The sequence below is a fragment of the Muscardinus avellanarius genome (genome assembly GCF_963383645.1).
Source record: "Muscardinus avellanarius genome assembly, chromosome: 15".
NCBI classification, from domain to species: domain Eukaryota; kingdom Metazoa; phylum Chordata; class Mammalia; order Rodentia; family Gliridae; genus Muscardinus; species Muscardinus avellanarius.
In genome coordinates this window covers 86540944-86557124 of record NC_137801.1, presented here as the reverse complement: position 1 = coordinate 86557124, position 16181 = coordinate 86540944, and positions in this window count along the sequence as shown.

Below are 16181 nucleotides of genomic sequence, written 5' to 3'. Positions count from 1 at the left end.
GCGGGCCACGGCCCACAATGCCCCGCGACTCGCTGCCCGTGCTCGACGCGGGCCACGGCCCACAATGCCCCGCGACTCTCTGCCCGTGCTCAGCGCGAGCCACGGCCCACAATACCCTGCGACTCGCTATTTAAATAGCCGGCCGGAGCCTTTGGGCCTGAGATGTCGAGAGATGGTAATTACGTCCACGTCGTGTTTAGAGGCGTCCCAGGGACTTTTCTGTTCGCCTACTATCGGAGAAAAGGGTGGCAGCCCTGACCCAAGGTCTTTTTTTCCTGCCAGGAGAACGTGGCCGTGGGCAGGGCCCGGGGCGGCGGGTCCTCCGCAGATGCCCAGCCTTCCTAAGATTCTCTCCCAGGGAGACGCACGCGCCATTTGACCCCCGCAGGCCCAGGGCCTCGCCTTAGACATTCCCGCCCTTGCCGCGTTGTCGCTAGTGGGAGTGTGCCCTGCAGAAGCCCTGCACGCCTCAGCAACTAATAAGGATTTTAAACTTTAAAGCGTTCTCCTACCTTTAGTTGCCTATAGTATGGAGTGGTAAGGAAAGGCATTCTTATTTCTGCCACCTCTCAAGCGACCATTGGCCTGGGGTGTGGCTCAGTGATGGAGAGCTTACCAGCGTGCACGAGGTCCTAAATTCAATCCCCCAGGACCACAAAGAACCCATTCTAAGGGCCAGGAAACTAATGCTGAGCCCAGCCTCGCCTACCACCTGCTGGTACTTACAAGTGTGTGGCCTTTGTTCTTGTCCCTGTTGGTGGAACCCCCTCTGCTGAGTCTTCATCTTTGCATGCAGTGCCCCAGTAAGGACCGCTATTTACTGCTCTTCGTCGCCTAGGTTTTATGTTTGTGTTTCTTTTTTTTTTTGGGGGGGGGATGAGTGAGAAGAGAATGAACTCACAGGTAACCCCAGGATACACCCCAGCCCTTTTTACTTATTTTAAAACAGGGTCTCACCTGAAGGTCTTGAGGTGACCTGAAGGGTTGAGGGTTGCTAACGGCCTTGCTAAATTGTTGAGGTGGCCTTGAACCACGGATCTTATCTTCCTGTCTCAACCTTACAAGTGCTACGGACATATGTGCTGGGCTGTCTGCTATCTGACGCCTCCACCTTAGTCTGTAGGAGAAGTTATTTGAGGTCACGTTTGAACCCTTGGTTTTCGGCCCAATTCAGAAATTAGCACAAGGTTCTGGCTAAGATGCAAGACAAAATAGTGACTCCTGCTGTTGGTCTGCAAAACTGAAGGGCACCATGGGTGAATTTGTGATTTTTTTTTTTTCTGTATCTTCTAGGGAGCAGTCTTTGTTCAGGCTTCTCCAACAGATTCCTGGAGCAAGTGTTGGCCGATCTCTGCTTTACCCCTCACACCCAAGAGCCTTTGAACCCTTCAGTGCTCTATCTGCCAGCCTTCCTCTCTGCACGGCCAGCGCAGCTTATCAGGTACTCCTCCAAGAAGTCTTTATGAGCATCCTATCGAAACCCAGTTTCCCACCCATCTTCTATCACTAGGCCTGTTTATTTCCATCACAGCTTCCCTAGTCATTTATTTACTTACTTTTGTACTTAATGTATCTTCTATAGAAAATAATTTCTAGCCAGGTGTGGTGGCGCATGCTTGTAATCCCCGCGCTTGGGAGGCTGAGACAGGAGGATCGCGCAGGTTCGAAGCCAGCCTCAGCTACTTAGTGAGGTTCTCAGCAACTTAGTGAGACCCTGTTTCCAAATAAAGTATAAATAGGTCTGGGAGTATAGCCCGGAGGTAGAAAGCCTCTGGGTTCCACCCCCAGTACCACCAAAAAAAAAAAGAAAAGAAAAGAATTTCTTAGAAGAAAGATTGAATTCCCCCTGTTCTCCCCCAACACACACATGGAATCCATCGTTCCTAAAACAGTACCTGACCTGTGGATGGTCTTGCACAATTATCTAAAATGTGACTGAATAACAAATACCTTTCGTGCCTCAGCCCCACAGTCCACCTGCAGTCCCGTCGCACACTCATGGTTCTGTGTTCTTGCTCACCCTTGGAACTCGCAGACATTCTTTAAGGCTCGGCTTTGTAGCTTGTCACGCTGCGGCCCTGAACCCCTCTCCTCGCTGGCCTGGCTGCTGCTCTGCGCTCCCAGTCACCTGCACCCTCTGTGTCTTGCTTCCTCCTGCTCTGTTCACCTCTTACTCGAAAGATGCAAGACTGTGCATCCCAGAACACCTGGCTCAATATTTGGGGCAGCATTATTCTATACAAGCCCACTGGCAGTGCCTCTCTGCCTTCTCTCCTCTCCATCTTGTGTTCATCTCCCCCCACCCCGTCTTTAGTCCTTTTCTTAGGTCTGCCAGTGATGCCAGTGACTCTTAGGACCTTCTGGGGCCCCACCAGGGGTCCTGAGGGCTGAAGACGATGCCGACCCTGGGTAGTCTGAGCACTGCATTCTGTTGACACTTTTCCTTTGCACAGGCGCCACCTAAGTGCCTTGCAGACTGTATCACATTTAATCACAACTGCGAGAAGTGGGGGTTGTCATCTCCATAGTGCAGATGAGGCCCAAAGACACTCCTCACCCAAGGTCACGCCGCTTGGGGTGCAGCTGGGGTGCAGGCTTTCAGTGACTAGAGCCAGTCACCTCGTGGGGACTTATTGTCCAGCCCCGCCCCAAATAGAGCCCTGGGCTTTTTATATATCCTGGGACTAAACCCAGAGGCATTCTGCCTCCAAGCTGCACCCTCACCCTGTTTTGTTTTGTTCTGTCCTGAAATAGGTCTCACTAGGTTGCTGAGGCTGTCCTCAAACCTAGGATCCTCCTGTCTCAACCTCCCAGATACTGGGATTACAGGTGTGCCCCACCACACCAGCATGCCCTGAGCTTTTGCATAAACCACTCAGGTAATGAATGTCTTTTTAAAGTCACAAGCAGTAGTGATGAATCTAAAGACAAGGGAAAGAAAGAAAAACTGTAAATGGGTAAGTATGCAGGGATGTGCCCAGGTTTGAGACACAGGCCCACTCTCGGGGTCTCACAAAGGTGATAATCTAGGTGATAATAATCCTATATTTACCATAAAGCCTTCCTCCCTGGACTAAGAAAGAAGCATGCAGGGCTCATTCTTCCTTCTCTCATGGAATTAAGGCTGCAAGAAGCTCTTGGAAAAGAATCTTAAGGGCTAGAGTGGAGTATTCCAGGAGCAGGACCCCCGCACCACACTCTTGCTGGTGACTGGGGGCTTGGCCTGCGAGGGCCTTGCGCTTTCCCCTGGGGGCCCCAGTGTGGCCCAGTGAGAGGGGAAACGAAGACAGCAGCAGCCTGGCTCCTCCCCTTCCTTCTTTCTTCCTTGCCCCCCCCCCGCCTGCCTTCTTTCTCTCTTTCTTTCTTTCTTTCTTTCTTTCTGCCTTTCTTTCTTTCTCTTTTTCTCTCTCGTATGTGTGTTTGGTGCTGGGGACTGAACCCAGAGACATTCTACCACTGAGCTATGTGTGTGTGCATGATGGAGAATGAAATCAGGGGCATTCAACCTCCAAGCTACACCCTGGCCCTACTTTCAGTTTTTATTTGGAAACAGGGGCTCGCTAAGTCACTGAGGTTGGCTTTGAACTCAATCCTCCACTCTCAACCTCCCAAGTCCTGGCACTATAAGCGCACACCACCACGCCCGGCGGAGGCCAAGCTTTGTAAGGAAGCAGGGGCTTCCCATGAGCCAGAACCCTCTTACCTTCTGCATCCTCTGTCCCCTCCAGCTCCCTCACCTCCTACACCAGGACCATAGCCTTCTTCCCAGGGCTCCCTACTGCGCCATGTTCCGTAGGGTTTCCTCAGTTCTGGGGGCTTTCTCAGCCCCAGCATCCTTCATCCTCACCTGGACAACCCTAATCCTGTTCTAAGACCCAGCTCAGGCCTCACTATGAATAAACTATCACAGGAATACTTTCCACAAGGAAAATATAAATAACATAGATATGTACATGCTACATAAATCTTTTAGGGAGTGCTGGGTATTGTGGTCCAGGGCTTCCTACCTCTGAGCTACACCCAGCGCTCTGTTTTATTAGTATAACTCTTAGGTATTATCTCCTATTTCATTTCTGTCTTTCTCCTACACATATTTCATAGATAGACCTATTCCCATTTTGCCCACGAGAGGGCAAGCTCCTTGCGTTCCCAGCCTAAAGCCGCATCTTTCAAATGTGCGTGAATCCTCGGGGCCTTAAATCACACAGGGCCAATGCTCGGTAGGTGGTGATTGAATGGGTGAAGGAGTGGATGATTAGTGATCAAGTCGGCATAGTGAAGTCCAGCACACTGGAGAGACTGAGCCAGGAGGATGGCCGGTTCATGGCCAGTCTCAGCAATGTATAGCCTGCTGCAACTTACTGAGACTTTGTTTCCAAATAAAAAATAAAATAGGGCTGGGATGTAGCTCAGAGGTAGAATGCCCTTGGGTTCAATCCCCAGTACCACAGAAAAGGGGAGAGACTGGTAGTGTAGCTCAGTGGTAGAGCACCCCTGGGTTCAATCCCCGACACACACACACACACACACACACACACACACACACACACGGAGTCAAATGCCAGCAGGATGTGGAAGAAGCCTATCTCTTGTACACTACTGGTAAGTGTGAAAGTATGAAATGGTACAGCTGCTCTGGAAAGTAGTTTGGCAGTTTCTTAGGAAAGCTAAGTATGCCCAGAATGGTGGCGCATGCTTGCAATTCCAGGACTTGGGAGGCTGAGATAGGAGGATCGCAGGTTTGCAGCCAGGCTCAACTACTTAATGAAGCCCTCCACAACTTAATGAGACCTTTTTCCAAATTAAAAAAAATTGGGCTGAGGGTGTAGCTCGTAGATAGAATGCCCCAGGTTCCACCCTCAGTACTGAAAAAGAAAAAAACTAAACATGCACTGGATGTGGTGGCGCACGCTTGTAATCCCAGTACTTGGGAGGCTGAGACAGGAGGATCATAGGTTCACGGCCAGCCTCAGCAACTTAGGCCCTCTGCAACTTAGTAAGACCCTGTTCCAAAATAAATAAGCCAGGCGTGGTGGCGCACGCTTGTCATCCCAGCATTCGGGAGGCTGAGACGGGAGGATCGTGGTTTGTGGACAGCCTCAGCTACTTAGTGAGGCCCTCTGCAGCTCAGTGAGACCCGGTTTCAAAATAAAGAATAAAAAATAGGGCAGGGGGTGTAGCTCGGAGGCCAAATGCCCCTGGGTTCCATCCCAAGACCCACAAATAATAATAATAGTAATAAAATAAAATAAAGAAATAAAATAGAGCTGGGAGTGTGTAGCTCAGAGGTAGAATGCCCCTGGGTTCCATCTTCAGTACCACAAAGGAGGGAAGGAAGGGAGGGAGGGAGGGAGGCAGGCAAGCTAAGCAACTACCACAGGACCGATCAGTCGTGCTCCTAGACATCGATCACAGAAAGATGGAAACTTAGATCCACACAAACACTCACGCATGAATGTTCACAGATGTTTTCATATTTGTAATAGCAAAACCTGGAAGTACTAAAACGTCCTTTAAAAGGTGAACGGTGGCTAGGCGTGGTGGGCGCGCTTGTCATCCCGGCGCTTGGGAGGCGGAGACAGGAGGATCGCAGGTTCGAAGCCAGCCGTGCTGGCTTAAGAGACCCTGTTTCCAAATTAAAAAAAAAAAAAAAATAGGTCTGGGAGTGTAGGCCGGAGGTAGAAGGGCTTCCAGGAACCCCAGGACCACCAAAAAAAAAAAACAGGTGAACGGTTAAACAAATTGCGCTCCATCCATCATGTAGCTCATCAGTTGGAATGAATGAACCACTGAAATAAACGCGATGGACCTCAAGGCATTATGCTGAGCGTAACAAAGTCCATCTCAGCCCGTGAGCTCATCAGAACAAGAAACAAAAAGGGCTGGGAGTGTAGCTCAGGGTAGAATGCCTAGGTTCAGGCCCCAGTAACACACACACACACACACACTTCTTTGTCAGGTACCTGTATTTTTGTTGTCATACATGCAGTGTCACATAAGGACTCTCCATACCTTAAACTGTTAGAAACAGAATATTAGCCGAGCGTGGTGGTGCACACTTGTAATTCCAGTATTTGGGTGGCTGAGACAGGATCCAGGTTCACCGCCAGCCTCAGCTACTTAGGCCCTTTGCAATTCAGTGAGACCTTGTTTCAAAATAAAGAATAAAAATAGGGCTGGGGGTGTAGGTTGGAGGTAGAATGCCCCTGTAATCCTGGTACTTGGGAGGCTGAGACAAGAGGATCGCAGGCTCAAGGCCAGCTTCAGCAGCTCAGCAAGGCCCTCAGCAGCTTACTAGGGCCCTGGTACAAAATTAAAAAGAGAAAGGGCTGGGGGTGTAGCTCAGAGGTACAACACCTCTGGATTACGTCCCCACAACACACACACACACACACACACACACATAACCATTTTTGCAAATTGCTGGGAATGTATCATTTCAGCGTAACAACTTAAAACATACAATTATACGGTATGTAAATTATACTGCAATAAAGTTACTTTTTTAAAATGATCTGTTAAATGTATGACAAATTCAGTATAATAACCTGAGCTCTGCTTCAAAGACAGGAAGCATGGAGCCTGACTCTGCTCTGTCATTTACTTTGTTTAATCTCAGAGAAATGTCCTAATGTTCCTGAAAATCCTATTTTGTCACCCATAACATAAACATAATAGTATCCATGTTATAAGGTTGTTGTGGGAGAAATAATCTAAGTAGAATGTCTAGTTCACAAAAGTACTCCTCAGGCAGGCCATGGTGGTGCACGCTTGTAATCCCAGTACTTGGGAGGCTGAGACAGGAGGATCTCAGATTGAAGGCCAGCCTCAGCTACTTAATGAGACCTTCCGCAACTTAGGGAGAGCCTGTTTCAAAATAAAGAATAAAAAATAGAGCTGGGGGTATAGCTCAGATGCAGAATATTCCTGAGTTCCATCCCCAGTACTGCCACAAGGGGAAAAAAAAACTCCACAGATTTTATATCTATTTTCCCTTTCCTTACCTATTGTGAAATTTTTCATGCAAAAATTCATAAATGCCAGGCATAGTGGTGCACACCTGTAACTCCAGTACTTTGGAGCCTGAGACAGGAGAATTCAAAGCCAGCCTCAGCAACTTAGCAAGACCCTTAAGAACCTTGGAAGACCCCATTTCAAAACAAAAAGTAAATCTATGGTCATACCACTAGATTTCATGCACTCAAGCTCACCAAACCAAGAAATAAAAAGAGCTGGGAGTCTAGCTCAGGGGTAGAATGCCCTGGGTTCAATCCCCAGTAACACACACGCGCGCGCGCACACACACACACACTATCTCTCTCTCTCTCTCTCTCTGTCTCTCTCCCTCCCTCTCTCTCTCTTTCTCTCCCTCCCTCCCTCCCTCCCTCCCTCCCTCCCTCCCTCCCTCTCTCTCTCTCTCTCTCTCTCTCTCTCTCTCTCTCTCTCTCTCTCTCTCTCTCGGCCACCAGGTGGCACCAGCCGTCTATTTCCTGACCGATTTCATCACCAGAGGACAAGGTAATGAGCTACACTTAGATTATGAAGTTTTTCTATTTCTTACTGTGAATAATTTTTGCAACAGCCAAATTTGTTCAGATTTTTTACGGTTTTGAAAATGATCCAATAACATAAACTTGGTTCCGTGGTTATGAAATATTTATCAGGTTCTTAAGATGGGTAAAGTACCAAGGACCTGGTCAAGACCTGCGCAGGCTTGCTCAGAAGGGCTGTGTGTCGCAGGGTTCCTATTGAATCCTCCCGTGTGGGTCACATAAAGTATTGCCAAGTATCTCCAACCTGAGCGAAGCTTAGAAGGCCAAGATCAAATAGGAAGAAGGGACTCAGCGGGACTTCAGAGAAGCTGCCGAGCACTCGGGAGAGCTCCGGCCGTAGGGTGGCCGCTTGTCCCCATTGCCCTGGGACTTTCTTAGGTGTGTTTTTTGTTGGTTGGGTTGGGTTTGGGTTTGGGTTTGGGTGGGCCCGGGGATAGAACCCAGGAGCATTCTACTTCTGAGCTATACCCCCAGCCCTATTCTTTATTTATTTGCTTATTTATTTACTTATTTATTTATCCCTGGAAGCCCTTCTACCTCTGAGCTACACTCCCAGACCTATTTTTATACTTTTTTTTTTTTTTTTGGAAACAGGGTCTCTTAAGCCAGCGCGCGTGGCTGGCTTCGAACCTGCGCGATCCTCCTGTCTCTGCCTCCCAAGCGTGGGGATGACAAGCGTGCGCCACCCAGCTTAAAAAATATTTTTAGAAAAATGGGTCTGGGAGTGTAGCCCGGAGGTAGAAGGGCTTCCAGGAATGTACCACTAAAAAAGAAAAAAAAAATACAGCTTGGGGTATAGCTCAGAGGTAGAACACACCTGGGCTTAATGCCCAGTACCAGTAAACAAACAAACACCAAATAAATAGTTGAAATAAGTTGGGGGAGCCGGGCGTGGTGGCACACACTTGTAATCCCAGTACTTGAGAGGCTGAGACAAGAGGATCGCAGGTTCAGGAACAGCCTCAGCTACTTAGGCCCTCCACAACTTAGACCCTATTTCAAAATAATAAAATAGGGCTGGGGTATAGCTCAGAGGTAGAATGTCCCTGGGTTCCATCTCCATTCCTCCTCCCCCCAAAAAAAGAATGAAGTAATTTAGGGGGATCCAGTGAAGCTAAATCGCATGGGCCAAGAAGGCCTGGGTGATTCCCCCGGCAAGGGCAGTCACGTGGAAACCCTGGGAGACAGACAGCAGGAAACGGCCTCAGCACGGAGCTGGGCATTGCACCCACACACCCTCGAGTCCACAGCGGCGGTGCTGCAGAGACTGCCGACTTTCCATGGTGGGCGGGGCTCGGGCCCCACTGCCAGCTGCCCTGCTGCCAGTGTTTGATCTGGCAGGGACGAGGGCAGAGCAGACACAGGCACCCCGTGATAATGAATCATAGCCCTGGGACCAACAGCACCTGAGAACCGGGCACCTGTGAAGGCCGCAGCCGGGAAGGCAGGTGGGGGCCACCCCACTCCCCTGCGAGAACCTCCATCTGGTCTGGGCTGATCACGAGGCTTATGGCACAGCTTGGTGCTCTCCCCAAGCCCAGAGAGAACAGATGTCGATGTCTAGAAAGAGAAGCCTCCGTGATGTCTCCCGTTAGTGCTAGGTATGGTGTGTATAAGAAGCAGGCCACACCTGCAATTCCAGTACTTGGGAGGCGGAGACAGGAGGATCACAGGTTCAAGGCCACTCTTGGCAACGTAGTGAGACCCTACTTGGGAGGCTGAGACAGGAATATTGCAGGTTTCAGGACAGCCTCAGCAAATTAGCAAGACCAGTTTCAAAATAAAAAGGGCCAGGGCCTTTAATAAAAAGTGACTCTGAGGTATAATGCTCTTGGGTTTGAACCCTAGGATAAAAAGAAAAAAGAGCCAGGCCTAGTGGTGCATGCCTGTAATTCTAATACTTAGTACTTGGAAGGCTGAGCCAGGAGGATTGCAGATTCAGGAACAGACTCAGCAATTTAATGAGGCCCTCTGCAATTTAGCAAGACCCTGTTTCAAAATAAAAAATAGGGCCAGGCGTGGTGGCACATGTTTGTAATCCCATTACTTGGAAGGCTGAAATAGGAGGATTGCAGATTTGAGCCAGCCTCAGCAACTTGTGAGGTCCTCTGCAACTTAGTGAGACTGCTTTAAAATAAAGAGTAAAAAAATAGGGCTGAGGGTGTAGCTCAGAGGTAGAATGCCCCTGGGTTCAGTCTCTGTTCCACAAAAAAATAAAATAGGGATGGGGAACAGCTCAGTGGTAGAATGGCTCTGGCTTCAATCCCTAGAACCACAGACAACAAAATAAAAGCCTCTGGTAACTCTGGGGGCCGCGGGATGGTGTACAACATGCTAGGAACAACAAGGTAGTTTACCATAAGAAATGCCTTGACTCCGGGCTCAGGACATTCCCATTTCTGCAGGACCCTAAGGAGATAATATGCCCAGGGGCTCCCTCTCTCCTCTTGAATCTTCCTCTTCAGCACCAGCCCTCGGTCTCTCCACCCATCCAGAAAACACTCCTGCAGGATCCCAAAGAAGCACTTAGTCGCTTCATTAGTTCTCAGGAGTTAGATGCCTGCTAATCCCACCCTTTTCTTATTTTCTACTCCCTATTCTAAGTTGCCAAAGCTGGCCTCGATTTGGCAACCCTCTGCCTTCAACTCCCAAGTACTGGGATTACAGGCGTGCGCCACCATGCCTGGTTTCAAATTTAGTTTTTTATTTGTGGTATTCAGTATTGAACCCAGGCAGGGGCTATACCTCCAGCCCTTTATGTTTTTTATTTTTTATTGTTTTGGTGGTACTAGGGGTGGAACCCAGAGGCTTTCTACCTCCGGGCTATACTCCCAGACCTATTTTATACTTTATTTGGAAACAGGGTCTCACTGAGTTGCTGAGAGCCTCACTAAGTAGCTGAGGCTGGCTTCGAACCTGCGCGATCCTCCTGTTTCAGCCTCCCAAGTGCGGGGATTACAAACATGCACCACCACGCCCGGCCCTCCAGCCCTTTATATGTTTTAATTTGAAATAGGGTTTTGCAAAATTGCTGAGGGTCCCACTAAGTTGCCGAGGCTGACCTCAAATCTGGTTTGGGCCTCCCAAGTACTGGGATTATAGGCATTTGCCACTGCTCCATCTTGGAGCCCCCATTCTTAAAATAACAGAGGATACCATCGAGTATGTATGTGAGAATTCTCTCCCTCTACAACTTGGCTGCAAGTTGCTTTGACCTCGGCTATGCTATATATCTCAGTTGTTATCTTTGGCCCATTAATGTTATTCTATCTCTTATGCCACCTAGTATATAGGTCAAAGTTTAGTTTAACAAACAGAATCGACTCTGGTTAACCTGCACAGAATGTCTTAAATGCAGAGCAGTTGAAAGTATACAACATGGCTGGCTTAAAGGCGTAGTCCAGACTTAGCACCCAGCACGGCTCCTGCGCCTCCACAAGGAGGCAGGCCAGGGTCATACCGCTGCGTCCCCCAATGCTCTATCGCTGACGGCGCCATCTGCAGGGCAAGATCAGTCCTCGTCCTGTCACCTTCCACTCGGAACTCAGCTCTGAATTCAGATGTCATCCTTGACAGAATGGGGACCAGAATCCGAGCCCAGGATGCAAGGCTGGGACGTCACCCTGGAAGCAGTTGGACATATGTGGCAGGAGCCGGTCCTCTGCACCCAAGGCACCTGGCCACTCTCACCTCGGTTCGCTCCCCATTGGAGGTCTTGGTGTCCTCCCCAGGTTTTCAAGGACCCTGCTAGTGAAGTGAGGTCTGTGGGTATCAGACAATCACAGTGATGCTGGAAGATTTGCTATTTCTTTGGGAAATCAGAAAGGTTAGCCATGTGTGGAGGCGCACGACTGTAATCCCAATACCTAGGATGCTGAGGCAGGAGGTCTGAGGCTGGCCTCAGGAACTTAGTGAAATTGTTTCAAGTAAAAAATAAAATAGGACTGGGGGTATAGCTTAGAGGTAGAACACTTGGGTTTGATCCCCAGTTACGTATACACAGACACACCACAGAAGCAAAGAAAATTAAAATTTCCAAATTACCATTAGAAAGAAATTACAAAGCAAAAACAGCACTAGAGTTACAAAATGGGCCGCTCCCTTTTTCTGAAGTCTTGCTTGGGTATTTAACAGGATGCCTACACATTATGTATGGCCATCATGATGCCACGAAGCTAACTGGATATTGATAGTGTACTGTGTTTTGAAATTGCTACAGATGCTTTCAGACTGGTGCATGCATAAAAATATGCCCTGCATAGTCAATTAAAACTTGGATGGGAACCAACTTTCATTAGGATGATGTTCCTGGGCTCCTGTCCTGGGGCTCAGTAAAGGTGTAAAGGTGTGGTCGGCTGCTGCTGCTGCTGCTGCTACTTTTCTTTCTGTCTTTCGTGTGTGTGTGTGTGTGTGTGTGTGTGTGTGTGTGTGTGAGAGAGAGAGAGAGAGAGAGAGAGAGAGAGAGAGAGAGAGAGAGAGAGAGAGAGAAGTACTGGGGATTGCACCCAGTAGCATTCTACCTCTAGGCTACAAGCCCAGCCCTTTTAAATTTTGAAACAGGGTTATGGAGACTAGCTTTATTTATGTGGGGGGTGGGGGTGGGGTGGGGATGGAACCCAGGGGCACTCTACCTCTGCGCTACACCCCCAGCCCTATTTTGTTCTTTATTTTGAAACAGGGTCTCCCTAAGTTGCAGAGGGCCTCACTAGCTGAGGCTGGAGGTGAACCTGATGATCCTGTCTCCCAAGTCCTGGGAGCATAGGAGTGTACCATGGAGCCTGGCTGAGACTGACTAAACCTGGCTTGTCCTTGGCCTTTTGACTTTCAGACAATTCTGAGGAATGTGGGGTTCAGGGCTGCTCAGACCCAACACTAAGGTTACATGGCAGGTCCCCGCCCCAACCTGGCAAGAAGGGTCCATCAGAGATCCAGAGGAGGGGGAAACGAAGGCGACTCCACCCCACCCCTCTCTCCAGCTTTCTTTTCCCTTTTCTGCCTGTTCTCTGTAGGATAAACTAGTAAACAGAGGCACAAAAGTCCCTGGGCCCCACCCTGCGCAGCCGGCCACCGCCATTCCTGCGTTAGGAAAACACATCTGCCTCTGAGTCAGAGTGGACGAGGGTCAGGTGACTGTCACCCTACTGCAGGCGCCGCCTCCGAGCCAATCCGGAAGCGCTGGTGACAGGCTCGCATTTCCTGTCTGGAAGCTGCTTTCCCGGTGAGAGGAGGATTTCAGGAGCGCGGAGCGGATAGGACAGCCCGAGCATCATCTTCCCTCCATCTTCGGCAGCGCCGCGCGTCCATAGGCCAGAGGGGTGGGCTGCTCACGTCCGCCTGGCTCCTCCCCGGCTGGCCGTGATTGGTACAAGAAGACATCAGAGCCCGGGACACCAGAGTCTGGCAGAAGAGAGAGTCCAGGGAAAGGAGTCGGATCACCAGACTCCTTTTCCTGGACTCTCTCTTCTGCTAGAGGAGGGTGGAGGCTCCCTGAGTCTCCATTCTAGAACAAGTGCGGGCACACGCCCTTCCGCTAGTCTGTATTGCTCATGTATATTGTCAAATATTTATTGAGAGTCTGCTGTGAGCCGTGTGGTGCACCGAAGCCCGGAACTTGCCTTGTGAGCGCCCTTAAGTTCCTGGACCAGACGCCGGCCCTACCCGGAGTCCAGCCCGGGTCCAGCCCGACCGGAGCCGGCGCTTTAGGAGAATCGGCCGTCTAATTGAGAAGCGGCAGCAGGGCGATCTAGTGCGGGCGTAGGAATGCAGACGGGGTAGGCTGGAGCAGGGCGACTTGTCAGTGGGAAGGGGCAGTGGCGCGGCTTCCTCTGGATCTCCAGAAGGACACTGCGGTCTCGGTCAGGGTCAGTGGCACATACACTTGGAATGATTTATCCATTGGCCGTTTCAACTCACGCCGTCACCACCTCTGTGACTGTACCGGGCCGCCTCCCTCCGACCCTGGCCCAAAGCTGACGTTTGGTTTTTGTTTTTGTTTGTTTGTTTTTTGTGGTACTGGGGATGGAACCCTTCTACCCCCGGGCTACGCTCCCAGACCTATTTTATATTTTATTTGGAAACGGGGTCTCTTAAACCGCGCGGCTGGCTTCGAACCTGCGCCATCCTCCCGGCTCCGCTTCCCAAGCGGGGATGACAAGCCTGCGCCACCATGCACAGCTAAGCTGGCGTTTTTTAACAGGTGGCGTGTCCCAAAGCTGACGTTTCCCTGCTCTCCTATCCCTTGGTCCCTCTCTTTCTCCCCTGTTAACAAGCAACAGGCTCTTAGCAGTGTACTAATCTAAAGGTCAAGGACCTGGCCATGTGAGTCTGAAAAAGAACCAACTCCAAGATGACCTAGACACGAATCGAGTCTCTTCTGACAAGCCCACGGGTCCTGAAGAGCGAACTCTTCAAAGGGACTTGATTCTTCATTCAGGGAGAATCCGGGGATTTATTTATTTATTTATTGTGGTACTGGGGGTTGAAACCAGGGGCATTTTACCTCTGAGCTGCACCCTCAACCCTATTTTTTATTCCTTATCTTGAAATAGGGTCTCACTAAGTTGCAAAGAGCCTCACTAAGTAACGGAGGCTGGCTGTGAACCTGCCATCCTCCTGTCTCCGCCTCCCAAGTACTGAGATTACAAGCCTGTGCCACCACACCTGGCTAGCCAGGGTTTGATTTTAAACTCTTAACTTCAATGGCTTTCTCTGGTTTGCTACCAAATAAATTTCTTTTTCCTTCTTCCCAAAAGCTTGTTCCAATTATTTGATTAGCAAATCAGGGCAGGTTAAATGACCAACTTTACATTACTTTTTAAGTCCACAAAATGAGAATGTTTTTTTAAAAGAAACCTAACTGAGCATGGTGGTACACACCTGTAATCCCATTACTTGGAGGCTGAGACAGGAGGGTCCTAGGTTTGAGGCTAGCCCCTGCAACTTAGCAAGACCTTCAGCAACTCAGCAAAATCCTGTTTCAAATAAAAAAGTTAGAGTGTCAGGCGTGGTGGTGCACGCTTGTAATCCCAGAACTTGGGAGGCTGAGATGGGGGATGGCAGGTTCGTGGCCAGCCTCAGCTTCTTAGTAAGACCTTCTGCAACTCAGTGAGACCTGGTCTCAAAATAAAGGGAAAAAATAGGGCTGGAGGTGCAGCTTTGGGGGTAGAATACTCCTGGATTCCACCCCAGTCCCAATAAATAAAAAAATAAATAAATAAATAAATCCATGGAGATGGAAGTATAGCTGAGAGGCAGAAAGCCCTTGAGTTCACTTCCTAGTACCAAAATATAAATAAAAAATAAATGCATAAATAAATAAATAATAAGTGATAGGAAGAAAAGAGGGAAGGAAGGAAAGAAGAAAGAAGTGGGGCTGAAGAAAGAAGCCAGGAGCTTGCCAAGGAGTGGCTCCACGTGACTGGTGGTGCCGCAGGACTGGAATTCAATAGCACTGCCTCCTGGGCTTCTCATACCCACTGTGCAGGAGCTTCTAAATGCTCCTGAAGCCGGGCGTGGTGGCGCACGCTTGTAATCCCAGCATTCGGGAGGCTGAGACCGGAGGATCACGGTTCGCGGACAGCCTCAGCTACTTAGTGAGGCCTCTGCAACTCAGTGAGACCTGGTTTCAAAATAAAGAATAAAAAATAGGGCAGGGGATGTAGCTCGGAGGTAGAATGCCCCTGGGTTCCATCCCCGGACCTGTAAAAAATAAATAAATAAATAAATAAAAATAAATAAATGCTTCTGAAGACCCACAGGTAATAACAGCCACCCACTTGCTCAATCTCAGCAACTAAGCTTCAGATCATGAAAGCCAGGAACAACATCTCCAGAGCAGCATCAAAATTACAAATGAGCTGGGCGCAGGGGTGATCCCAGTATTTGGGAGTCTGAGACTGAAGGATTGCAGGTTTGAGGCCAGCCTCAGCAACACAGAAAGACTGTCAGCAACCTAGTGAGACCGTATTTCAAAACAAAGGGCTAGGAGGATAACTTGGAGGTAGAACACCTCTGGGTTCAAACCCCAGTGCACCCCACACACACTATATATAGATAGATAGATTTTCCTGTCTCAGCCTCCCAAGTACTGGGATTACAAGATGCACCATCATGCCAGGATGAAAACTTGTATTATGTATTTGGTGGGTTTTGGTTTTGGTTTTGGTGGTACTGGGGGAGGAACCCAGGGGCCTTTCTACTCCGGGCTATACTATTTTATAGACCTATTTTATATTTTATTTGGAAACAGGGTCTCACTAAGTTGCTGAGAGCCTCACTAAGTAGCTGAGGCTGGCTTCAAACCCGTGTGATCCTCCTGTCTCAGCCTCCTAAGAGCTGGGATTACAAGCGTGCGCCACCGCGCCTGGCTTATTCTTTATTTTGAAACAGGGCCTCACTAAGTAGCTGAGGCTGGCTTCAAACTTGCAATCCTCCTGGCTCAGCCTCTCAAGCATGGGGATTACAACCGTGCACCACCATGCCCAGCTCTTGTATTTGTTTATTTTATTTGAGGTACTGGGGATTGAACCAGGGGCATTCTACCTCTGAGCTACACTCCCAGCCCTATTTTTATTCTTTATTTTGAAACAGGGTCTCACTAAGTTGCAGAGGGCCTCACTAAGTATAAGT